At 34.3% G+C, this 27,136-nt stretch overlaps 1 protein-coding gene across 3 annotated transcripts in view; it reads right to left on the reverse strand.

Annotated features, from left to right (window-relative positions):
- The window catches only part of Ac78C (adenylyl cyclase 78C), a 686,763-nt gene extending 661,645 nt beyond the window's left edge, over positions 1-25,118 (reverse strand). For all 3 annotated transcript variants that reach the window (XR_012758616.1, XM_075380750.1, XM_075380751.1), the window contains exon 1: positions 24,707-25,118. The gene's annotated coding sequence lies outside the window, so the exon portion shown is untranslated. The remainder of the gene's footprint in view (positions 1-24,706) is intronic.
- Positions 25,119-27,136: the final 2,018 nt, after the last annotated feature.

Raw genomic sequence — 27,136 nt, forward strand, 5'->3', positions numbered from 1 at the left:
TTTGCCAAATTGTTTTTTAATTGTTAACAAGTGTACCTAGCAGAAATATGGCCTTAATTAGATGAAATCTTGAGATACTGAGGGTGACCTTGCTCTACAACCTTATTCCTTGACCTTTTAAGTTGAAACTTTAATAGCTTCCTATATAGAAATAATCTGACCAAGTTCGGTCAAAATCAATTCAGTAGTTCTGGAGATATAAAGTAATTTAGCGGTCAACACTAAACTACTCTAGTGGTCGAACACACAAACATGTACATACGAACATTGACTTCCGGAAAATTTCCATCCGGTTTTTTGGGTTCCTTAGGTGTCAAAACATAAAGATCCGGTGAAAATCGCATATGCCCAAATTGGACCGATTATAATACGTTATATCTATAGCGGTATCTAGTCGGGAAAGTAAAATAAATCCGAATTCACTAGACGTTAATAAAAATTATCACATATTTAAGTACACCTTGAACGGATTTTTTAAAATGTTTTAATTAGAATTATATAAAGATTCATCAACAGAGTAATATTCTTTACGTAAAAAAAAAACTTCTCCAGTTTTGCGCAAAAACACCGACTTTTCGTTAATTAAATTTGGTTTTAATTTTTTTTTTTTTATTTGGTTAAATATTGCTAATAGATACCGGAGTTAATAAAACATCAATGTTCTAACTTGCAACTTCATTACGAACCACGCTTCCAACTAGTGGCACTGTGGAATTGCAGCACCCCCTACTTCCACTTGATATTATCGATAATATTTAATATAACGAGTTCTTTTTTCTTTAATTCTTTCTTTATATTTGTACAATATATAATCATTAAGCTTAATGTCAATAGCCTTCTCCCGTTTTACGAAAAAGGTAAAAAATTCTTTGCGTAGAACTGCGCGCTTCACAGTCCCAGCGGCGTTGGTATTTGGCTTTTGTGCGCATACGCACATAGGCAGCTGCACGCTAGGCTGCGAGGGAAAGAGAGAACTTTGGCTTCCGTAGCGGCGACCCTGGCGTGCCGGTGAAAGGTAGAATTTATTTTTTCGCCAAATGTATATGGAACGTTCCTTGTTCGTTCCCTTTTCTACTTTAGTCAGTGGAAGGAACATAAAAGCGGTTTCGTTGTTTTTTCAGGAGCGATCAGATGGAGGGAAGCAAGGGCTCTTTGATCGCTAAATCTGTCCAAAAACACGCAGGAAGAGCGAAAGAGAAGTTAATTAGTAAAAACTCATTATGTATTTTTCCTTTGTACATAGAAATTTAAATTAAGCACCGTTGGACTATAGTGCCTTTAAGCGGACATTTTATTAAGTTATTATCTGATAGTACTAAAAAATATTTGTATTGACATTTGTTTGGTTAAACTTTTGGTTACTTTTTAAGCATATTGCGCCTAAAAACCGTGTACCGTACTTTTGAATGTGATAAAGTGTAGAATTAGATTTTTATCCTGCTTCCAGCTATTCTATTTGATTCATTTTTTTCGGTTCTTTTATTTTACAGAAAAACTTTAACCGTGGCCTTAAAAAGGTCAAGAAAAGAATTATCTGGAAAAGCACCTTAACTAATTTTAACTACGAGCCGCCATTTCTTCTAAATTACCCTGCTCAAATTTTTTCGACCTTAAATTGAACGTAACTCAAGAAAGACTCGACAAATCATGAAAATTTAACACGCACTACTTCAGATATACTACTACAGCATATCTTAAATTTCAATGAAATTGATACAGTATTTTTAGAAATTTTCGAACCTCAAAATTGTATGCTCTTCGTATTTAAGAAAACTCCAATTTAAGTGAATGTGATTTTTGTACTCCTCATAATGCGAAATGTAAAATGATTCATTTTCACCACCTTCCAACAACTCCCACCATGCGATTAATACTGTACATTTCTTCGAAAAGTCAGTAAAAAGTTGTTACATATGGTTTTATTTTGTTAGAGGTAAATATTATTATTTTTTAAGAATAAATGACTGATTATTTTTTACTAAAAAAAAAAAAAAAAAAAAAAAAAAAACGGTTACAAATTCACACGAATAAATATTAAATATAAGGTTGCATTGTACACATTTATGGTTATTAAAACTATCCATTTTTTTATGTAGAAAATTCTTCCGAGTTAACTGTGAAACAACTCGGGCGAGAGTACTGCAGTCATGTTATTCGGATCAAACAATAATTTTGAACACCGTAACGTATTTGTTTATATAAGAATAAAATTAAACAAAGATGTTTGTAATAATAATGTAAATTGTTTTAGCTGTACATAGTTCCGCTTCATGCACCTCTTTTACAAATCAGTTAACAGTTAATAGTTTGAAAAATAAATATACATATGTTTAAATATCCAAAAGTATATATATATATATAAGAATTTGACCTGACTGACTGACTGTTTCATCAACGCCCAGCAGAAATTACTGAAGATAAATTGATAAAAATTTGTATTCGTGTTCTTCATACGATGTAAGTGGACATTAAGAAAGAATTTTGCAAAATTCCGAGTTTAAAGGGTTAAAAAATGGAGTAACAATGAAATTTACTATTTTTTTTTTTTTATTTCTCGTTAACAAATGAAGATATCTGTTTGATTTTTAATTTCTATAATCTTCTTTTGAATACCTAAAAATGAATTTATAGATTTTTTTTTGGAATTACGACTTTAAAGGGAAAAAATCCATATAAACACGGATACTGAAAATCGTTTCCCAGTTATAACTAGCGAATAATTTTTATTGTAACGGTAAAAGGAAAGCGTTGTGACTTATAAGGAGATTAATAGGATTATTGACCTGAAAAATTAAATAAAACATTTCCAAGAACTGTATCTGCAGTAATAGAAGATTATTGCAAAACAGTAAAATTGATGACCCAAAAATCAATATTTTTAGGTTTCATGCGTAATAACTTTGTTAACCATTAAACAAAAAATATTGTACATAATTTAACGTATAAACAACGACGACTGAAGAATAATTTAAAAAATTTAACGTTCATTAAAAGCGAAACAAAAAATCAAAACGTGAAAGAAATGTACTGGAATATAATTTAAAATCAAAAATAAAATTATTTGAATGAAACAAAATCGTTTTAATAAAAATAAATAAAAATTAAGTAACATTATAATTTAATTGTATTATTTAAATTTCAATGGACTATGTTTTTACAACATTGCCCAAAAAGGACTGTAATGAACGGTATGGTAATGTGCCGTATCAGCTCAACGGCTGAACCGATTTAAATGTATGACTCCGTGTTGGAATCCTTATGTAATCGTGATTTTGACATAGACTATATAAATAAGTATAGGTTATCATAAAACCCACCGGGTTGGTCTAGTGGTTAACGCGTCTTCCCAAATCAGCTGATTTGGAAGTCGAGAGTTACAGCGTTCAAGTCCTAGTAAAGCCGGTTACTTTTATACGGATTTGAATACTAGATCGTGGATACCGGTGTTCTTTGGCGGTCGGGTTTCAATTAACCACACATCTCAGGTACGGTCGACCTGAGAATGTACAAGACTACACTTCATTTACACTCGTACACATCATCCTCATTCATCCTCTGAAGAATTATCTAAACGGTAGTTACCGGAGGCTAAACAGGAAAAAGAAAGGGTTATCATAAAAGAATGGTGCGGTTTTGAACACGGTTTAAATTAAAACAGAATTACTTACAGTCTACGTTTTTTATTTTTCAAATTTGTCGTCTCAAACATTTTTTTACATAATTAATAAATTTCAATATGTGCGCCCTTAGTCGCTCGACAAATGTCCAAACGATACTCGACTTCTCTCCAAACATCAGTTAACATTTCTTCGTTAACGGTTGTCATCGCTTCATTAATCCTCTCTTTTCTCTCTTTTTCTTGTTTAACCTCCTGTAACTACCGTTTAGATAATTCTTCAGAGGATAAATGAGGATGATATGTATGAGTGTAAATGAAGGGTAGTCTTGTACAGTCTCAGTTCGACTATTCCTGAGATATGTGGTTAATGGAAACCCAACCACCAAAGAACACCGGTATTTACGATCTAGTATTCAAATCCGTGTAAAAATAGCTGGCTTTACTAGGACTTGAACGCTGGAACTTTCGACTTCCAAATCGGCTGATTTGGGAAGACGCGTTCACCACTAGACCAACCCGGTGGGTCGCTACATTAATCCTATTTTTTAAGCGGTTTAGGTCACGAATTTTTTGCGTATAAACAATGCTTTTGATGTATCCGCGCAAGAAAAAATCGCAAGCTGTCAGGTCTGGACTCCTCAGAGGCCAAAGTACGGGTCCTTGCCGGCCTATCCATCGATCTCCAAATTTTTCGTTCGAAGCGTCCGCGACCGACGCATTGAAGTGCGGGGGAGCACCGTCTTGTTGGAAATGAAGTCGATGAATGTTTTCGAGTTCATCCGGCTGAGGAAAGCAATAATCGGTTAACATGTCAAGATACACGACTCCATTAATTGTTTTTTTCAGCAAAGAAGAAAGGCCCTGTTACACGATTTTTCATCGTACCAGACGAAATATTAACTTTAGGCGAATCGCGTTGTTTCTCGATAATTGCGTGTGGGTTTTCAGAGCCCCGTATTCGTGAATTGTATCTGTTAACGCATCCATTCACGTGAAATGTAGCTTCGTCTGTAAAAATTATATCGTCTAAAAACGATTCGTTTTCACTTATTCTGTCCGAAATTTCAACAGCGAAATCGTAACGTTTTACACCATCATCGGGTATCAATTCCTGCAGTATCTGGATTTTATAAGCGTGTAATTTCAGTTTCTTATGTAAAACTTTGTGAACTGTTGATTTTGGAATACCTAATTCGACGGGGGATGGACTTCCCAGGACTTCTAATCGCCGATCGTCTAATCAGTTCAACCGTTTCGTCTGGTACACTCGGTCTGCCGGTTGATTTCTGTTTCTTAACCGATCCTGTTTCTTCGAATCGTTTGAACCGACGCGTTATGTTATTTTTGTGCGGCGGATCTCTTCCGAATTCACTTCGAAACGCACGTTGAACTAAAATTACGGATTTTAATTCGGCCATCAATAAAACACACTTTGCTTTGTCTTTATCCGAGAACATAGTAACTCGCTAAACTCATCGCAACAACAATTCAAGAACTGACGTTGTGGTTACAACTGCTGATAAACAAACTTTTGGGTTGGAGGCTTTCAGGGATACCACGAAATTTCCCTACAATCTTCCGATGAATTACTGAAACCGCACCATTCTTTTATGATAAGCCTGTATTTATAGAGGAAATTTGCCGGTGGCAGCAAAAATTTTAATGAATTGAATTAATGAACTGTGAACTGGATTTGGATTGAATGTTTCGCATCAATCGAATAAATAATAACAGTGAAACCTCTACAAAACGGAAACCTCCTCAAAACGAACGGTTTTCCAAGTCCCGACGTATTTTTATAGAAATTAATCTCTTCAAGACGGAAAATTCCGAAATACGGAAACGGAAAGGAAACGTTAGCTTTAATTTTACGTATTAATTTTGTCCAAGACAGAAAGGAAATTAAAAAAAAAAAGATTACAGATTCCCACGATTTGCAAATTATAAATCCAATAGATTATTATTATTATTATTATAATACGGTACTGTAACTGTGTTATCTAACAATCAACTTTCAGGTGAAGATAATGATATAGGCACAAAAAATAGTTATCGACTGGAAAAATAAAATTAAAGAAATAACTGCAGGTTACGAACCAAAAAATATCGATAATTACCGAACAAAACACTACGTTTCAAATGTGAAAAGTGTATTGAAGGCAATAAATTCAAAGAAAAACTGTTCTGGTGTGCGAGTTTGCGGATGGCGCGTTACTTAAACCGTTGGTGATAGGTAAATCTTGGAAGTCTCGTTGTTTCAAAAATGTCGTTCGGTTACCACTGGTATAGTACGCAAATAAAAAGTCTTGGATGACGTCTAACATAATGAAAAGATGGCTATCTAAGTTAAATGAAAAAACGGTTAGTGAAAATAGAAATATTCTTCTGTTTTTAAACAACGCGTCGTGTCAGCCTCGTGGAAATTAATCTAACGTAAAACTTGTGTTCTTTCCTCCAAACACAACTAGTGTAATTCAACCGATGGGTCAGGGGGTTATTAAAAACACAAAAATTTATTAACGGAAACACATTCTGCTAGTCGCCAATACGGATTCATGTTCATCTGTTCAAGAACTGACGCGAAACTATTCTGGATGCACTAAGGCGGCTCTCTTTATCGTACAAACAAATTACAAATAACTGCGTTAAAAATGCGTTTAAGGAAGCTGATTTCTGCACGGAAACCGATAACGATTATGTTCCCGTTACGTATACTTTGCGCAGTACAACAATATTGCGTGAAGTTGAATTTCTGTTGCATAGAAAGCGGTCAAACATCGGTTCATCCAAGACTACGTGGGCATTGATAGCGATTTGATAACCGAAGAAGGAGTTTTCAGAATGTAGATGAAATTATTTTCTCTAAAACCAGCAAGATTAACGAAACTTCACAAAAAGAAGAAGGACACGGAGAGGACACATAAAATTAACAGTTTCGTTAAAGCAATGGATACGGTCGGACAGCTGAAAAAATTCGCGATTCGGATAAACAGCGATGATTAGCGACGGAATATGTTAACCGCTAGAATATATTATTGAAAACGAAAGTCAAGAGTAAATTATTGAAACAGAACACTGTACTTGATTATTTTAAAAATGATTTTATTTTATTTTATTTTTAGGTTATTTATATGTCTTCTAATTCAACGTAAATGAAAAATTACTTTTTTTTTGTCTTCAGTCATTTGACTGGTTTGATGCAGCTTTCCAAGATTCCCTATCTAGTGCTAGTCGTTTCATTTCAGTATACCCTCTACATCCTACATCCCTAACAATTTGTTTTACATATTCCAAACGTGGCCTGCCTTCACAATTTTTTCCTTCTACCTGTCCTTCCAATATTAAAGCGACTATTCCAGGATGCCTTAATATGTGGCCTATAAGTCTGTCTCTTCTTTTAACTACATTTTTCCAAACGCTTCTTTCTTCATCTATTTGTCGCAACACCTCTTCATTTGTCGCTTAATCCACCCGTCTGATTTTTAACATTCTCCTATAGCACCGCATTTCAAAAGTTTCTAAGCTTTTCTTCTCAGATACTCCGATCGTCCAAGTTTCACTTCTATATAGCTGCATTCCAAATATATACTTTCAAAAATGTTTTCCTGACGTTTAAATTAATTTCTGATGTAAACAAATTATATTTCTTACTGAAGGCTCGTTTCGCTTGTGCTATTCGGCATTTTATATCGCTCCTGCTTCGTCCACCTTTAGTAATTCTACTTACGAAATAACAAAATTGTTCTACCTCCATAATCTTTTCTCCTCCTATTTTCACATTCAGTTGTCCATATTCGTTATATCTACTACATTTCATTACTTTCATTTTGTTCTTGTTCAATAAAGTGGACAGTTACACAGCTGACTGTATTGTGGTGTCCTTATCAGCATTTTATGTTAGTTTATATACTAATTTTGTTTTACGACGCTCAAGTAATATGGTGTAAGTGAGAACGTGTCGGATCCGTAACCAACCATTCACACATCGGTTCGAATCTGACATCAAATAAGTAATTTTTTTTTTTTAAATTTAAATATACTGATTTATTAATAATTATTAACCTATGTAAAAATGTTTGAATAAAAATGAAAAGTACATAAAATCTGATTTCACTAATAACTTCCAATATTTTTTTTTATACTGAATTATTATTGATTGTACTTTTTTTACAATGAGATATTGATAATGATTAATAAATCAATATATTTAAGTTAAAAAGTTATCACTTATACCGTTGAAAACCTCTCAATTTTGGCTTATTACTGCGGTTAAGAAAAAGTCCAAAATCAAAACTTTTTTGATTTTCGGCTTTTTTGGACACTTTTGGTCTAGTCGATTGCAGTCAAAAGGGGAGGTGCATAACTAGATGTTACAACAGTCCTAAATCCAAAATTTCAACGTCCTACGGCTAATCGTTTTTGAGTTATGCGAGATATATACGTACTATTAAACGAACCACCGTGAAGAGGCGGTACGAGAGTCAAAAAATTACAAACCAGGCTTAGGAGCCTCTATATCGCGTAACCTATAAATGGAAACCGCGCGAAAATTCCGGCCGCGAAAGTGACCGATTTCGCAATTAAATTTTGTTAAAACTATAAAAAGCTAGACAAAACCCCACACCGTCCCACGAAGAGACCGCAATTTCATTTAGTCAGCATATGCGACTCCCTCCGGAGAACGGGAGCATTCCTCCCTCCAAATAACTAGAGCTCCGGTAGGCGCACTCCTGCTAGCCCATAGGTGCTGGTACCGAAAGTACTTCGGCGGATGGACTGAAGGGGAATCACGCCGGGATTACTAGGCTCGAAAGCTTAGTCTATCACGGCCAGAACCGGTAAATAAATTACACCGTGGTCCATACGGATAGGAACGCAAATTACCAAATCCGTCAATAAATAAAACTTAAAATTTATAGCCGACATTAAATAACCGATGAAATCCGCCCGATAATAGAAAGATACAGCAGCAAGGGACATTGTCCAGGATCTGCGATCGGTAGGGACAAATATTGAAACTCCCGCCATTCTTGCGTTCCATTCCATACATACAAACGTATGTACAGATGCCATGCCGAAACTAGTCAAAATAGATATTTCCTACATAAATATTATATTCGTCACATTATATTAAATATAAATATATATATATATATAAATGAATGTTTGTCCCGTATGCTTTCCTATACCATTCAACTGATTGCGATGAAACTTTGTTGAGTTGTACGTACGCACGCCCGCAAAGGTTTCTGAATTAGTTTGGACCCGCTAGGTGGCGCTGGAATCGAGAAATTTTGAAAAATTATATTTACGGTCCGATTTGGCTCATATTCAGTATACGTGTTACTTAAACGAAAAGAAATACCTCTACAAAAAACGGACCCGCTAGATGGCGCAGGGGTCGAGATATTTATGAAACAAACAAATAAATATACAAACAGACTTTTTTGTTTTATATATATAAAAGGCAAGATTGATATGTGTGTCCGGTATAGTATTTCAGTCTATACCGGATCGATTTATGCGCGAATTTTTGCAAAATGGTCTGCGTTGTCCGGAAAAGATTTAAAGGTACTGAAATCCGCGATCTAACCAGTAGAAAGAAAGTTAGGGGTATTTTGAACCGACTACTGTGTTTAGAGAATAGTTAGAATTAGATCCGATAGGTAGTGCTGTTGTTTTAACAATTGGATTTAGTTACATTCTGACTTTTATAAAGTAAAAAGGTTAAATCTTGTGAAGTCCCGTAATGTTCAGTTTTTTAATATTTCAATATTTTATGAAACTTTCAATTGTGTTCATTTAATCTATATATATATATATATATATATGTTCAAATCTAGCAACAACGAAGCATTGCCGGGTCTGCTAGTATATTAATATTTATTGGAGAATTAATATTAAATATATAATAGAAATATTTAGTTTTATATATATATCGTAAAGCAATTTAATATTTCAAAGACACCCCCACCCCACTTCCTTTTTCTAGATAAGATTTTTCCGACAATCTACCTTCTTTTAAAGCAATTTATACTGAAAACACATTCCTTCCATTCCAGCTATAAAAGTCAATTTTCACTTGTCTTCTTTCATAAAAATGACGACCCACGTATTTTATGTTTTATATATATATATATATACTAGCATCCCCGTCGCGGCTTCGCCTACGCTATATGCCTTATTTGCGTTACCCGTCGTGATCAGGGAATTTTTGAAATTCCCTACCTTCAGCCAGGAGGGTGTGCCCCCTGGACCCCTCTGTGTTCATGAAACTCATGGTTTTGAGAATAATAATCTATTTATATAAAAATGAATGTTTGTCTGTCTGTATGTGTCCTTAACCGTTCATCCGATAGCGATGAAACTTTGGGGAATAATTGGACGCATGCCAGGGAAGGTTTCTGAGTAAAATACGGGGTTTTCCGAAATTTCCCGAACTTTTCCGAATAACTCCTATAATTACTATGCTTGGATTATGATAAAATGAGATATTTTTAAAAATAATATTGTACTTTAAAAAACTGGAGTTCATATATAGGTGCCAGACTTAGAATTGTAAGATAAAGGTGATTTGATATTTTTAAATATAATAGCGTACTTAATTTAAATCTGTTATTTTGAAAATTAAAATATAAAACTTTCGATAGTTGTGAACATTGCATTCCGACATTTTAATTTTCAACAAATTTCAACGCCATTTCTGTACAGGTATGCCTCCCAAAAAACGAGAGATCGGTCGTTCTAAGTCTCAAGCACGAAAGAAAAAGGCTACACGAGCATCAGAAACAAACGAGAAGCGAGATTGGCATCCAATCGAGAACGTAATGTTCAAACGTTTGCAGTTTCCGGTGCGATTCGCCTTTGCAATGACCATCAACAAAACACAAGGTCAATCGCTACAAGTGTGTGGACTGAATTTGAAAAATCCATGCTTCTCACATGAACAGTGGATGTAGCTTGCTCACGCGTCGGAAAACCTAATTTATTTGTGTACGCACCAGAAGGAAAAACAAAAAAAACATTGTGTATCCAAAAGCACTTCGATAAATAGCATTCAATCCAAAACTTGAATTATCAGACTTTTCTCGATAAAGCGACTAAAAATACAGGATGTCCCATATAAAACGCAACCCATCAATCACTCATCCATGAAATTTCAAAAGTCAAGCTTACTCCCCTACACGTTACTGAAATGGACTCGTCCAACATCTGAATATCGCGGCGACGCAGTAGAACACTACCGATAGTAACAACAATGCAATCACAACGTTCAGTGTATCGCTAGAGACAAGATGGTGTTTTCGCTAGATGAACGTGTTTTAATTGTCGAGTAGTACTTCAGTACGAAATCAGCGGTTGCAGTGGAAGATTTGTTTCGCCATAAGTACCCGGATAAACAAACTCCTAACAAAAGATCAGTATTAAGGTCAGTTGCAAAATTTAGAGAGACCGGTTCTGTTAATAACAAGGAACACAAATGATCTGCGTCAGCGTTGAATACAGATACAGTCGCTGAAATCAAAGACCCATTACTCGCCTCGCCAAATAAATCGATCAGACGTTTGTCTGTTGAAATTAATTTGTCTAAATCGACCGTTCATCGGGCGACCAAACGATTACAATTACGACCTTATCGCATTCAAACGGTTCATCGACTTCTTGAGCCCGACAAAGAAAAACGGCTACAAAATTGTCAACGGTTCCGTCGATTTCTGCTTGAGGGAATTAGCGTTATGTATTTGTTATTTTTCACAGATGAAGCACGGTTTCATTCGGACGGCTACGTAAACAGCCAAAACAATAGAATTTGGAGCGCTGAAAATCTCCACGTTTATCACGAAAAACACGTTTAACCCGCAGAAGTCGGGCGTGTGGTGCGCGATATCGCGGAAGAAAATAATCGGTCCTATTTTTTTCGAGTACACCATTAATGCAGAACGATATAAGGATATGTTATTTCAGTTCATCGCACTGTCGGAAGAGGAAGACAGATACTGCCGGCTACAACATGACGGTGCGACATCGCACTACGCAGGTTCAACTTATGATTTCTTCGAGGAATTCATTGGTAATTGTGTTATCGGTCGAGGCTTGTGGCCACCAAGATCTCCAGATTTGACTGCGGCGGATTTTTTTCTACGTGGTTACCTCAAAGAAACGGCCTACAGCAACAAATCACGAACAATTGAAATTCAATATTAAACAAGCTGTATTAAATATCCAGCCCCAAACTTTGGAAAAAGTTGCAAGAAACGCTGTAAAAAGAATTGAAGCTTGTATTCAAGAAGATGGCGGCCACTTCCAACATTTACTCTAAATGTAAGGTAATGGATGGTAATAATAAAAATTACATTTACATTTACACATGCCTTTTTATTATTTCAATACCTAGTAATATAAGGTCGGGTTGCGTTTTATTTGGGACGCTCTGTACATAATGGTCTAAACTAAACTGAATATTGTTGTACATTACAATAAACATTATGCTTTGGCAATAAATTTTTTTTCGTTTTTATTCCTGTTCGAATTGAATAATTATAGGTATGACAGGGCAACGTCTGACGGGTCAGCTACTTGTTAATAAATACTAAATTAAGTTTAGCTAAACTTAACACGACATTCATTGACTTAGGTGGTAGAAGTTCGCCGGGTCAGTTAGTGCTAAATAAAAATTAAATCCTGTTCTAATTATAAAATCTATCAGTGTATTGTAATTTCCTCAGAGCACCAGTTTGGGTAGTACTAGACCTACTACTAATAGGTTTTTAAATTTCCCGCCGCTTCGCACACGAAATACATAATCAGAATCTCAAACATAAATTGCCATCACAATGTTCTCAAATCTTATAAAGATTGATTCAACGGTAGCATAAAACGCCAAGAATGTAAAAAAAGGAAACAATTTACGTATTTTAATCTCCAAAAAGTAAAATTAAAAAAAAGACACCGTAAATGGTTTTTAGATGTTTATCTTAAGAGTATTTGTTAGTCCAAATCGAGTGAATATCTTGTTTAGTAAAATCGGAAACGGAGAAAATTTGTATTCATTGTTCGAATTTTTTTTTTGCTTCTTGAAGTTCACTGCAGAAACTCGAAGCTTGTTCTTAGGAATATAAAATGTAATTTTTGTAGCGAATGAAAAATACCTAACCGGGATTCGAACCCCGGACCTTCTGATGAAAGGTCGAGACGCTATCATTCGCGCCACGGAAGCCGAATTTAAAAAAAAAAACTGGAAACTGGTTTTCGAATATTTAAATGAAAATTACACACTTAAAAAATTAAACTGATATCTTCATCTGTTACCGTGAAATTAACAAAATAGCCGGGCTTCAAAATCTATTTTAACCCTGTAAACTCTGAATTTTAAAAAATCTAAAAATTTTTTTTAGATATCCATGTGAAGATGACAAATACCAAAATTCAAATTCATATCTTTATTTGTTAATTGGTTAGCTGGCATTTCTCCCGCCACCACCCCATTCGGTCGCCCTAGAGCATAGACCAAATGTTCCGTGCCAAAAAACGGCTACTGTGCCTCTGAAACAGATTTGCGACCTCGCTTTCCTAATGCTCCTAGTGAGCTCCTAACTTGCGTGAGCGGTTAAGCTCGGTGCCGTACAGCACCGGCTTTATGCGTCCCTACCGCTCACTTGTCACATTAAAACTAGATCGGGGAGGCGCACCCCTTGTTATAAATTAAAAACTATAGAATTATAAATTAAAAAGACGGCAATTTAAGCCGCCGCGCCTCGGTCGCTGTTTGCCAGCTAGTGCCTGTCCACCATTTAAAGCGCTTGGAGCTTATTACTGGCTGATGGCAGCCATTATTTCAAGGGAGACTTCCCACAGACACGCTACAGGAATCAATAAATCCCATTTAAATTAACCGATCTAACGATGACGGTTGAACATCGCAACCTCATCGAGGAATCCCCACACGGTCCGACAATGCGGCTCACGCCACATTGACTCGCCGTTTATGAGCGCCCAGTTTTCCCCCTGACCGCTAAGTTCCAGGGTGGCCCGGTCTCTGCCCCCCCCCCCCAAGAGCAGGGCAGTCGAACATTAGATGTTCGTTCGACTGGACCTCACCGCAGACACACAACTCTTCAGCCGCTAGGCGAAACCTGAACAGATATTGAATCAAATTCACATGGTTGGTGAGCACTTGGGCACCCGACGCCCTTAAAAATGACTTCGAGGCATACCATCCTCCCAGATCCTGTATAAATCTATACATGAATCTTCCCTTATTCGTGGTGTGCCATTCATGCTGCCATGCATCCATCGCGAGGCTCCAAAGCCTCTTCCGCAGGCGGGAAATGGGCAACTGTTCGAAATTTAGACCCGGTGCATTATGATAGCCGTTCCGTTCCGGTTCTAACCCGGCCCGAAACCGCATCCCAAATACCTCGGTTTCCCGACCTCTTCGCAATGGCTGCTCGCGTTATGTATATGTATTATATACATAACGTATATATGCATATGTATATATAGACGCAGTAAAACTATATAACTTAGCGGGTAACCGCCGTGTTAATGTATCGTAAAAATAATTAATTACGAGAAATATCTCTAAAGTAAAGACCGCTGGGAAATTTCTCTCCTTAAGGTTGGCGAATCTGTGTCGTTCATGGCTACGCTAGTAATTTACACACTGCATTGTTGTCTGTAATTTGTCGCGCCGTAGTATTTTTTATTACTTATGAGTTATTACGTTATAAAACGAATAGGAAAATTAATTTTGTCGCCGACCGTGAAATACGCGGAGTCATACGTCATACGACCGTGAAAGACGCGGAGTCATACGAAAATGGTGTGAAAGGTTTAGAATTAATGCGCACGATGAAGAACGTTCGAGAAGGCGCTTGACAATCACCGAGGACTTGTTGAAACGCGTCGATGATGAAATCAGAAAAGATCGTCGCTCAACGATTTCCTACCCGGCCTTTCTTTTTCCTGATGTTTCAAGAGCTGTTATCGGTCGCATCGTTCATGACCGTTAGACTTCAAAAAGATTTGTACACGTCTAAACGGAACGTCACAAAAAAATCCGAACGGGATCTGCTTTGGAATTTTTGATACGTTACACAGAAAACGGAGATCAGTTCTTCAATTTGATCGTTACAGGCGATGAATCGGGAATCTCCTATTACACGCTGGAGATAAAACGGCAGTCGAATGAATGGCGTCATTTTCAATCACCAATCAGACCGACAAAAGTCCAGCCACAGCCATTTGGACGTAAACTGACGGCCACAGTCTTTTGGGATCCAGTCTTTCTGGGTTTGGCATATTGCCGATCGATTTTATGCCGCGTGAAAAGATTATAAATGCAGAAACCTACTGCAAAACTCTACGTAAGTTACGGTGCGATATGGGCGGTTGACCGAGGGCGTCGTCCTGCTGTACGATAATGCACGTCCACATGTTGCGCGTCCGACGCGTGATTTACCGATAACATTTGGATAGGAAATTTCCAATCACCCACTGTATAGTCCAAACTTAAATCTTTCTAATTACCATTTGTTTGGGAAATTGAAAGAAGTTTTGAACGGTAAGCGATTTGCGGTTGACGATGAACTCAAAAAATCAGTGGCTAAATGGACTGGCGGCAGAAGAATACGACGATGGTATATTGAAGCTGGTGTATCGCTACGATAAATCTCTTAATTCATGCGGCAAATATATAGATAAGTAGTATAAGGTGCGTAGTTTAAGAGAAATAAAAAATATTTATAGTCTTCAGAATAAATGTTTTTACAATGAAACGGTCTTTACTTTAGAAATAACCTCACGTAGATCGTTACAATTTCTCCTGCGTAAAATATACAAAACAACATTTAAGAACGTTTATCGTTATATTTTTATAGGGTAAAAATAGAGGTACGAAAGCGATTTTTAGGACATTTTCGGTAGAGTAAAATTTGAATTCATAAAAAAAAAAGGAGGGAGATAAAAAATGTCACGTTCTAAATTTTGTTTATCTGAACCTTATTAAACATTTTGCCGAATACCGATTCGGTTAAACGATTTTTAAAGCCCGTGAGATTTTCTGTTAAAAAAGGGCAATTCGGAAACTGACGGTAGTTTTATGAGAAATTTTGGAATCGTCATTTTACTATAAATTCAATTATAACTATTTTATTTAAAATGTTGGGAGTCGCGAGATGAATGTAAAGTTATCACGTTATTTTACGAATTTTAAAGACGCCTGAAACGGACTATTTATCTCTTTCAATGCATTACGTAATAACAGTTTATTAACTTATTTACAGTTTGTCACGTTTGACAAATTTTACTAAATATATTTCAGAAAATAAGATAATATTAAATCTTTATAATATCTAAATTTTACTTTCCCGAAAAAAATACCTGAAAAAATGTTGTTTTTTTTTCATTTTCACGCTAATAAAAAATAAATTTAAAAAACACTAAAGTTGTTTTATATTGATAATTTTAGAAGCGTAATTAATTTTATTATATGACAAAGTAACACGATATAATCAACTAAGTTGTATAATGTTTTTAATACATCATTTGTTCTCATTTACTGGTGATTTTATTGGATTTTAAAACGAAGTTTTAAAATGTTGTAATATATGTCTGGCTTTGGTTATTTATCATAAACAGGAAAAATAATGATTCATGAAAAAAGATAACACAATTTTTTTTTAATGGGTGGGGGTAATTTATGATGAAATTTTATTGTAAAATTATCATTATATCTTTAAATAAACCAAAAAAATTTTAAAAAGTCAAAAATATGTGTTTTTCTTCTACAGAATCACCTCCCAAGAAATTATTTTGGTTTTTTTTTTTTACATTTACTATGTTAAATATATTGAAGAGTTATACGGAGGAAATGAATTAGAAAATGGTGTTATAGAGGAAGAAGAGGAAGTTGGGGAGGATGAAATGGGAGAAACAATACTGAGATATGAATTTAAGAGAGCATTAAAAGATTTAAATGGCAGAAAGGCTCCTGGAATAGACGGAATACCTGTAGAATTACTGCGCAATGCAGGTGAGGAAGCGATTGAGAGATTATACAAACTGGTGTGTAATATTTATGTAAAAGGGGAATTTCCGTCAGACTTCAAAAAAAGTGTTATAGTTATGATACCAAAGAAAGCAGCGGCAGATAAATGTGAAGCATACAGAACAATTAGTTTAACTAGTCACGCATCAAAAATCTTAACTAGAATTCTATACAGAAGAATTGAGAGGAGAGTGGAAGAAGTGTTAGGAGAAGACCGATTTGGTTTCAGGAAAAGTATAGGGACAAGGGAAGCAATTTTAGGCCTCAGATTAATAGTAGAAGGAAGATTAAAGAAAAACAAACCGACATACTTGGCGTTTATAGACCTAGAAAAGGCATTCGATAACGTAGACTGGAATAAAATGTTCGGCATTTTAAAAAAATTACGGTTCAAATACATAGATACAAGAACAATTGCTAACATGTACAGGAACCAAACAGCCACAGTAACGATTGAAGAACATAAGAAAGAAGCCGTAATAAGAAAGGGAGTCCGACAAGGATGTTCCCTATCTCCGTTACTTTTTAATCTTTACATGGAACTAGCAGCTAATAATGTTAAAGAACAATTTAGATTCGGAGTAACAGTACAAGGTGAAAAGATAAAGATGCTACGATTTGCCGATGATATAGTAATTCTAGCCGAGAGTAAAAAGGATATAGAAGAAACAATGAACGGTATAGATGAAGTCCTACGCAAGAACTATCGCATGAAAATAAACAAGAACAAAGCAAAAGTAATGAAATGTAGTAGAAATAACAAAGATGGACCGCTGAATGTGAAAATAGGAGGAGAAAATATTATGGAGGTAGGAGAATTTTGTTATTTGGGAAGTAGAATTACTAAAGATGGACGAAGCAGGAGCGATATAAAATGCCGAATAGCACAAGCGAAACGAGCCTTCAGTAAGAAATATCATTTGTTTACATCAAAAATGAATTTAAATGTCAGGAAAAGATTTTTGAAAGTATATGTTTGGAGCGTCGCTTTATATGGAAGTGAAACTCGGACGATCGGAGTATCTGAGAAGAAAAGATTAGAAGCTTTTGGAATGCGGTGCTACAGGAGAATGTTAAAAATCAGACGGGTGGATAAAGCGACAAATGAAGAGGTATTGCGGCAAATAGATGAAGAAAGAAGCATTATAGTTAAAAGAAGAGACAGACTTATAGGCCACATACTAAGGCATCCTGGAATAGTCGCTTTAATATTGGAAGGACTGGTAGAAGGAAAAAATTGTGTAGGCAGGCCACGTTTGGAATATGTAAAACAAATTGTTAGGGATGTAGGATGTAGAGGGTATACTGAAATGAAACGACTAGCACTAGATAGGGAATCTTGGAGAGGTGCATCAAACCAGTCAAATGACTGAAGACAAAAAAAAATGTTAAATGAAAGAAAGTAGTAAAAAACTCCATTGAAAAATGTAGAATCAATAAAACATTATCTAATATTTTTTTTATTTTGAGGGGAGGGGGTGTATTATGATAAAATTTTATTTTAGCATTATCACTGAAAGTTAAATTTTTAACAATATTAGTAGTTGAAATAAGGCAAAAAAATTAGAAAAATAAAAAATAAATTTATATTTTTAAACCTTTATCGGCTCTCCCACCACTAATATTGTCTCCAGAGTAATTTTTTGGGGATAGCATTCACTACTATTAGCCGTAGAAAGACATTAAGAAGAAATTAGGTTGAAAAAGATACTATCAGTAAAAAGACAGAATCTTGGAGGAAATTTTTTTTTTAAATCATAAGCTAATCATGCACGCATGTAACTGACCTTAATATAAAATGAGCTTATTTTTAATGAATTTTCATAAAATTGACCCCCCCCCCAAAAAAAAAAACTCCCCACATCCTGGACATATTAACCCCAAAATTTTACCCCATATACCCGAACCCCTGTAAAAACTTTCATCGAAATCGGTTCGTCCAATCAAAAGTTATTAAGCTTACACGCCGACAAACATACGTACGAATATTACGTCCCGTTTTTTGTTTTTTGGCGTTCGAGGGTCTAGAAATGCAAGAAAAATTCATACCAGACTTTTTAACTGAATATCATATTTTCCTTCTTTCAGCATAGCTTTAGCACTATTACGATAGGAAATAAAAATTAAAGTGGATTTTATTAAAATATACAGAGTCATTCACGGGAACCGGATGTTTTTGAAGCGGGTTGTACTCGGGCGTTCGTGGGAGGGGCACGTGGCTGGTGTGTGACGTTTCCTTTGTTCATAGCATTTACATTTTAGTCGTTGAGATGGAGCCGTGGACGCTAGACCAACGCCTGTACGCGTATGACAGTTTTTGTGCGAAATGACGAATTCGTAACTGCTGTTCGGCGAGATTTCCGCCGTCAGTTTAACATCCATCGTAATGCAAGCGTCCCTTCTCGTAACACAATATCGCGACTGGTAAACAACCTTCGAACAAGCGGTTCAATATTGAAGAAAAACCACCGGGTCCTCGACGAACCGTTAGCGCTCCGGAGAACATCGAACGAGTAAGGGAAGCCGTTGTCAGAAGCCCACGCCGCTCTATTCAGAGGCATTCAGCAGCGCTTCAAACGAGCACAAGTACGGTAAGACGAATTATGCATACAGACCTGCATTGACATCCTTACGAGATAGCCGTCGTGCGGCAGTTAAACGAGCAAGATTTCACGCAGCGATTACAATTTTGTCGACAAACGCTTACCGTTTTTGAAGAAAATCAAAATTTGTTATCGTTAATGAGTGACGAAGCCCGTTTTCATCCGAATGGCTTCGTCGACAAACAGGATTGCCGGTATCGGGCAGAAAGGAACCCGCATCGGCTTCACGAGAGACCACTTCGTAGCCCAAAGGTGACTGTCTGTTGTGCAATGGAAAGGTCGGTGTTATCGGACCGTATTTTTTTGAAGAAAATGACGCTGCCGTAACTGTTAACAGCTTATCGTTACGTTGCGATGTTCAATACGTTTTTCATCCCTGAGTTACGAAACCGGGCAATCGATTTTCAAAATGTGTTATTCCAGCAGGATGGAGCTACACTGCGAGGGCAACGATGGCTGTTCTCCGTAACTTGTTTCCGGGTCGGATCGTTTCCAGATTCGGCGACATTTCTTGGCCCCCTCGGTCCCCCGACTTGAATAGTTGTGATTTTTTTCTGCGGGTGATTCTGAAATCGCGTGTGTACGGCAATAAACCGCACACATTGGAGGACCTAAAGATCGCAATTCGTCATCGCGTCACCCAAATCGATGTAGACGTGCTGCAAAGAATCGAGGCCGGTTACCGTAAAAGACTACAACAATGTATTGCCCAAAATGGACATCACTTGCCGGACGTAATTTTTCGTTCACGAGTAAGTAACAAATGATTTGATTTAACAAGTGTTTCAGTACCGATAAAACTTTTTTAAAGTAAATATTCAATTTTTTATGATTATTATAAAACATCCGGTTCCCGTGAATGACTCTGTATAATTGTAAAAGGTGTTTAAAAATTAAAAACCACGCTAATCACCATATTTAACATTTAAACGAGTATTAATGTTGTTTTAAAAACCGATTTAAAGTTTAAATTACACTTGGAAAAAGATAAAATTAATTTTTATTGTTTATTAGTAATTTTATAAATGAAATAGAAAAACATTTTTAATAACAAACAAACAATTTTTTTTTTCATAAATGAAAAATTTTTTTTTTTTTTAATGATATTTTTAAAATGTTTGTGATACAACATGTGATGATTTAACGATCCCAAAAATGGGAAATCTTTATTCGGTACGATTTAAATTTTCAGATCGGCCATTTTTCAATTCAAAAACCTCTAGAAATATTTGAATAACATCTACCCATATAACGAATCATGAATAAATTGAAACCGAAATTATTAGAAATTTTTGCGGTACAATACAAATAAATTTACAAAGAACTTAACTCTATTTTCGACCATCGAAAAATTTACCATATACCTTTTTTTTCTTTTTTTCCAAAAATGTAAACAATTTTGAATAACAGACTTGAATAGAAAAACAGAATTTAACGATAGAATTTTATTTATGAAAGTCGTTAAAGGTGTGCACGTGTTATTTTGTTTAAAATACCAAATAAAACTTTTGTAAACAAATAATTCTACGTACCAAATTTAATTTTACGTATCTAAAATCTATTGTGAATAAATTGTATTTTAAGATTTGAATACGCTATCATCATGAGATGTTATATCAAACTTGAAAAACTGTTTTTTACGATTCCAATCAATTTGTGTTTTTCAAAAGTATTCTTGACAAATTATTATAGATACAGTTCTAAACTCTGCTTTATTCAATTTTTCAGGTCAGAAACCATCAAATTTAACCCTTGGAGCAGAAATAAAGACGTAACCTTTATTATAGAAGATCTTATGTAATATCTATATTTATATAAAAGAACATATTCTGACAGACTGATTCATCAACGCCCATCAAAAACTACTGAAGATAAATTAATGAAAATTTGTATACATGTTCTTCTTGAGGTATTAGTGCACACTAAGATAGGATTTTTTTGAAATTCGAAATTTGAAAGGTTAAAATGGGGTAACAATGAAATTTATTTTTTCAATTCTCAGTAACATATGTAGACAAAAACTATATTTTTTTGTGTGCAATCTTCATTTGAATATCTAAAAACTATTTACTAGATTTTTTGAAATTCCGAATTTAATTCCGCATTTGAAAAGATAAAGATGCTACGATTTGCAGATGGGTGGATAAAGTGACAAATGAGGAGGTATTGCGGCAAATAGATGAAGAAAGAAGCATTTGGAAAAATATAGTTAAAAGAAGAGACAGACTTATAGGCCACATACTAAGGCATCCTGGAATAGTCGCTTTAATATTGGAAGGACAGGCAGAAGGAAAGAAATGTGTAGGCAGGCCACATTTGGAATATGTAAAACAAATTGTTAGGGATGTAGGGTGTAGAGGGTATACTGAAATGAAACGACTAGCACTAGATAGGAAATCTTGGAGAGCTGCATCAAACCAGTCAAATGACTGAAGACAAAAAAAAAAAAAAAAATGGATTTTTGATTTTTTTTTTTTTAAACTCGACTATTTTTTTTTAATTTCTCGGTAAAAAATGATGATATCACCTTGATTTTTGGTTGTGTAATATTCATGTAAATATCTAAAAAAAAAATTCCTAGATTTTTCGAAATTCAACTTTGAAAGGGATGAAAAAAGATAAAAACAATTTGAATAACATTTACAATTTTTTTCTATTTCCGGTTATAATAAACAACATATTCGCTAGACTAAAGCTTGGAAATACTCTTCAGATAATTATCTAAAAAAGCATTTTTAGGGTTTTTTGAATTTCGATTTTTTAAGGGTTGCGACGGTGTACGGCGCGGCGACTCAACCAACATAGTTACTGTTACTACATTTAATACGCAACCGGATGCATCTGCCTCCGGTTACTTGACATAAACATAAAATAAAAGTAATTAAAAAATGTACAAAAAAAAACAACGAGAAATGAATATGAATATACGGTATTTGTCGGGTAACGCTAAGAACTGGGGAAAAAATATTTTTACCCATATGAAATACGGGTACCAGTTATAACTAATATTTTTAAAATGGAGGCCGACTATTTTGAAACCCACATTCATAGATCGCTGAAAGTTAAGGCTTGTACCGACCAAACTGTAGTTAAGAAATTGCAATACACTGATAGTTTTCATAAACTGTATGAATTTAATCGACAGAAGAGGGTCATTAAAGAAGAGCCCTTTACATCCCCTGACCGCAACGAGAAAGGCAAGAAACTACATAACGCGGGCGAAGCCGCCACTAGCCCTCTGTCTATATAAATAAACCATGTCGTAAACGATTAGTAATCAACACCCATCAAAAACTACTGAAAATAAATCGACGAAAATCTGTTTACATATTCTTCTTTAAGATGAAATTCTACACTGCGAAAGGACTTTTTTAAATTGCTAGTTTAAAAGGATTAAAATGGAGTAATAAAATTTACTATTCTGTCAATTTTTTCGAAAAAAAAATGTTGATATCAATTTGATTTTTAATATGCATAATCTTCATTTGAATATCTAAAAATAATTTCTAGATTTTTTTTGAAATTTCAATTTTAAAGAGTGAAAATAGGATTTTGAAACCCAACTATTTTTTTTGTTATTTCTCGGTAACAAATGAAGTTAATAACTTGATTTTTGGTGTGTAATTGTCAAGTAAATATCGAAAAACCAAATTTTAATTTTTTTTTTTATTTCGATCTTGAAAAGGGGTGAAAAGTGAAAAAAAATTGAATAATGATTACAAATTTTCCCCATTTTAGATTATAATAAACGAGATATTCAATAAATTTGGGTTTGCAGATAATATACAGGAAAAATATATAAAACTACCATTTTCGAGTTTTTTTTTTTTAGAATGCTCTACGTATATACCGCGTTGGCTCAACCAACACACCCACAGCCACCGTTACTGTATGTGCTGCGCGACTGGCAGTACTTGCCTCAGGTTACTTGACTGACAAACATAAAATAAAAATAAAATTGACTGCGACGGAAAACCCAAGAAACTATATAGTACGGGCGAAGACGTGACGGGGTATAACATCAAGATTTAATAATATTAATTCACGCGATTCAAAGAAAAAAAAAAAATGGGTGGTTAGAAGTCTGGAATTATAAAAGAATCCAGTAGGCTTTATCTAACTTTTCAGATAGGAAATACTTTCCAAAAAGATTAATAAAAAATTCAGGTACTTACGTATTAACGCCGCTGCAGCTACAGCTTTATTTAAAAACAAAGTAGTCGATCGGATTTCGGTAGAAAATGGACCGACATAGAGTTTAACATAAATAAATAATATTTATTTTATAAATATAATTTAACCAAACTTAACCTCCGCTCGCTTCGCTCGCTAACTTTGCCTAATTAACACCGCAATTTTTTGGGTATTTATTTAATAAATTCAGTAATTAGAATTATTTATTATTTAAATAATCAAATTGCAATAATTACTTAATTTATTTATTAAATAAATACTCATAAAATGACGGTGTTACTTAGACAAGGTTAGCGAGCGAAGCGAGCGTAGGTTAAGTTTGGTTAAATTATATTTATAAAATAAATAAATATAAGTAACCTTTTATATTCTGTTTTGAATCTGTTTCGGTCCATTTTCCACCGAAATCCGATCGACTACTTTGTTTTTAAATAAAGCTGTAGCTGCGGTGGCGTTAATACGTAAGTACCAAAATTCAATTTTTATTAAATGTAGTATAAAAATTAGTCTAGAATATCATAGAAAAACCCGGGCTACACAACTTGATCATTAATATACTTTATAAAATCGGTAATGTTTTTTGATTAAAAAAAAATTAATATTTAACAATTTTTTTTTATTGAATAAAGGGGTGAGGGGCTAAAGGATCTAAAAAGGAAAAAGATGTTTTTAAAGGGAGAAAGAATTAGACGACTGTATATCAACACAAAAAAAAAAAAACAATGCGAGATGAAACCACGACACTGTATTGATGGATAGAAATTTGTATTAATTCCCATCAGATGGAAAAATAGCCACATCATCTGAATTTATCGATGCTCAGACAATTGTATTATGTAAATATCTTCATAAACAAGAAAACTCCCTCACGCTGTAGTTTAATTAGTAAAATTCTGCTTCAAACGAAAGATACACAATGGTATTAGCCAGATCACCTGGCCTGTTATTCGGTTGGATGTGAAATTAAGTAATCTGCTTTAACTTATCTATGAGAGATAGATTATTTCATATAGAAAACCAATTATACATTTTTCACAAGAAAACATTAAAATCTGTTTTAAAACGTCATTTTAATTCTTCTAAACGATTTTTTTATATTTATATATATATATATATATATATATGTGTGTGTGTGTGTGTGTGAAACACACACAAAATAGAGTGAGTGTGTGTGTGAGTATTTGTTTAGTAAGATTTTATTTGACTTAATTGTAAAATAATATTAAAGTAATAAAATTTTACCTTTTGTAAAAATTTGTTGTTTTCATCAACACTTTTTTAAATTGATCGTAAAACACCAACGAAGTGTTATTTTAAAATAATGTATTTTAAATAAAAATAAATTAAGGAAAAAACACAAGAAATTAATTATTATAACACAACACAAACAAATACTTTATAACAAAGAATTCTATCTACCTAAATAATTATTTTTATTATTCTAAATCACATTTCTCTACTGTATTATATATCAAATACAACTCTTTACTGATCACAAATAATATTTTTTTTTTAAATCTAAACAACAGTGCACTTAAGTATCAATAATAATAATAATAATCATAATAAAAGATAAGCCGTATACAACTCGGCGATAGTTATACTTGACGCGACGTCAAGAGGAACCAAACAAGTCAGATAAACGACCAACGGTTAACTAACCTGGCGCTCACTGTACGGTGGTGGTGAATTCAAACAACATCGTCTACTGTACGTACGAATCGTTACGGAAATACACGAATAATAACGATTACATATAAACGCGTTCAGCTGTCTTACTCATTCCCATCTCTTGAACACCTGCATTTTTTTTTTTTTTATTAGAGACAAGTTTAATGTAATTTTATTTATTATCATTATTATTGTTATAATAACACATCTCTATTGAGTTTGATATCTATATATAAAATTTGTGGGATAATTTATTATTAATAAAAAAAAATTAATAACCAACTTGTAATTTTTGATAAAACTATTTAAATTATAATTTATTTTTTATAACCTTGTGTGTGTGTGTGTATATATATATATATATATATATATAAGTATATAATAACAATATTCAGTCAATCAAACTGGACAGCAAACACAACTGTTTTTGTATAATTAAAGACTATTAATTTTGTTTACAATACAAAGCCTTATTATGTGTTAAAAAATTACTGAACCATTTAAAAATTAAAAGGTTATCTTTTATTTTAATAATATTGTTCTATCGATAAATTTTAACATTTTTTTTTAAAGACGTAATTTTTTTTATCTCGTTCAACAAGTACACAAATATATATTAAAATAATTTTCATCAACGCCTTCTGAATTGTTAATTATTTTTTATACTTAATATCTTTAGATATTTACCTTAATATTATTTAACGTGTTTGTACATTATTTTATTAAAATTTCTTTAGTATTTTTCTGTTCCTGCCCTGTTCAAGATTTGATTTTTGTTTCCCTTAATCCATCCAGGCAAGTTCTAAAGCTGTTATTTTTTACTCTTTCCTGATATCACGTCTCTAGATCTAGTAGCGGCTCGCAGCTAAAATTAGTGGGAGTACTGCTCCAAAAATTTTTTTTCTACGGTTAAATTTTTTGTGAAATAAAAACCGAAAAAAATTAATGAAATAGAATAGCGGGAAACAGGATAATAATCAAATTCTACACTTTATCACATTCAAGAATACGGTACCCGGTTTTTAAACACAATTTGCTTAAAAAAAATACCGAATAAATAATTAAATATCAATACAGATAATATTTTTTAGTATTATTAGATAATAACTTAATAAAATGTCCGCTTAAAAACTCTATACTCCAAGGATGCTTAATTTAAATTTTTATGTACACAGAAACAAATACATAATTAGTTTTTACCAATTACATTCTCTTTTACTCTTCCAGCGTATTTTTGGACAAATTTGGCGATCACAGAGCCCTTGCTTTCCGCCATCTTCTGATCGCTATTGAAAAAAACAACTAAACCGCTTTCGTGTTCCTTCCACCGACTAAACTAGAAAAGAGAACAAACAAGAAACGTTCCATACAGACGCGGAGTAAAAAAAAATTACCTTCCACCAGCACACCAGGTTCGGCACAGCGGGAGCCACAGTGCTCTCTCTCCCTCGCAGCCTCGCGTGCACCTTCCTATGTGCGCATGCGCACAACAGCCAAACACCACGCCGCTGAAACTGTGAAACTCACAGTTCCATACAAGAATTTTTATATATTTTTTCATAAACCGGGGGATGGCTGCACTAAAATTAAGCTTAAAGAGTATATATTACACAAATATAAACTAACTAATTACTTGGCATTTCTCCCGCCATTCCTAATTCGGTCGCCTTAAAGCATAATACCGAATGTCTGTCCCTCCACAAAAGGTTACTGAGCCACAAAATAGTTTAGCGATCAGTGTCCTAACTAACTCCTGAAGCTAACCTTTTCCTTTCTTTTATTGTTTAGCCTCCGGTAACTACCGTATAGATAATAATACTTCAGAGGATGAATGAGGATATGTACGAGTGTGAATGAAGTGTAGTCTTGTACATTCTCAGTTCGACCGCACCTGAGATGTGTGGTTAATTGAAACCCGACCGCCAAAAAATACCGGTATCCACGATCTAGTATTCAAATCCGTGTAAAAATAACTGGCTTTACTAGGACCTGAACGCTGGA

Source organism: Lycorma delicatula, chromosome 12 (genome assembly GCF_047948215.1).
Source record: "Lycorma delicatula isolate Av1 chromosome 12, ASM4794821v1, whole genome shotgun sequence".
Lineage (NCBI taxonomy): Eukaryota > Metazoa > Arthropoda > Insecta > Hemiptera > Fulgoridae > Lycorma > Lycorma delicatula.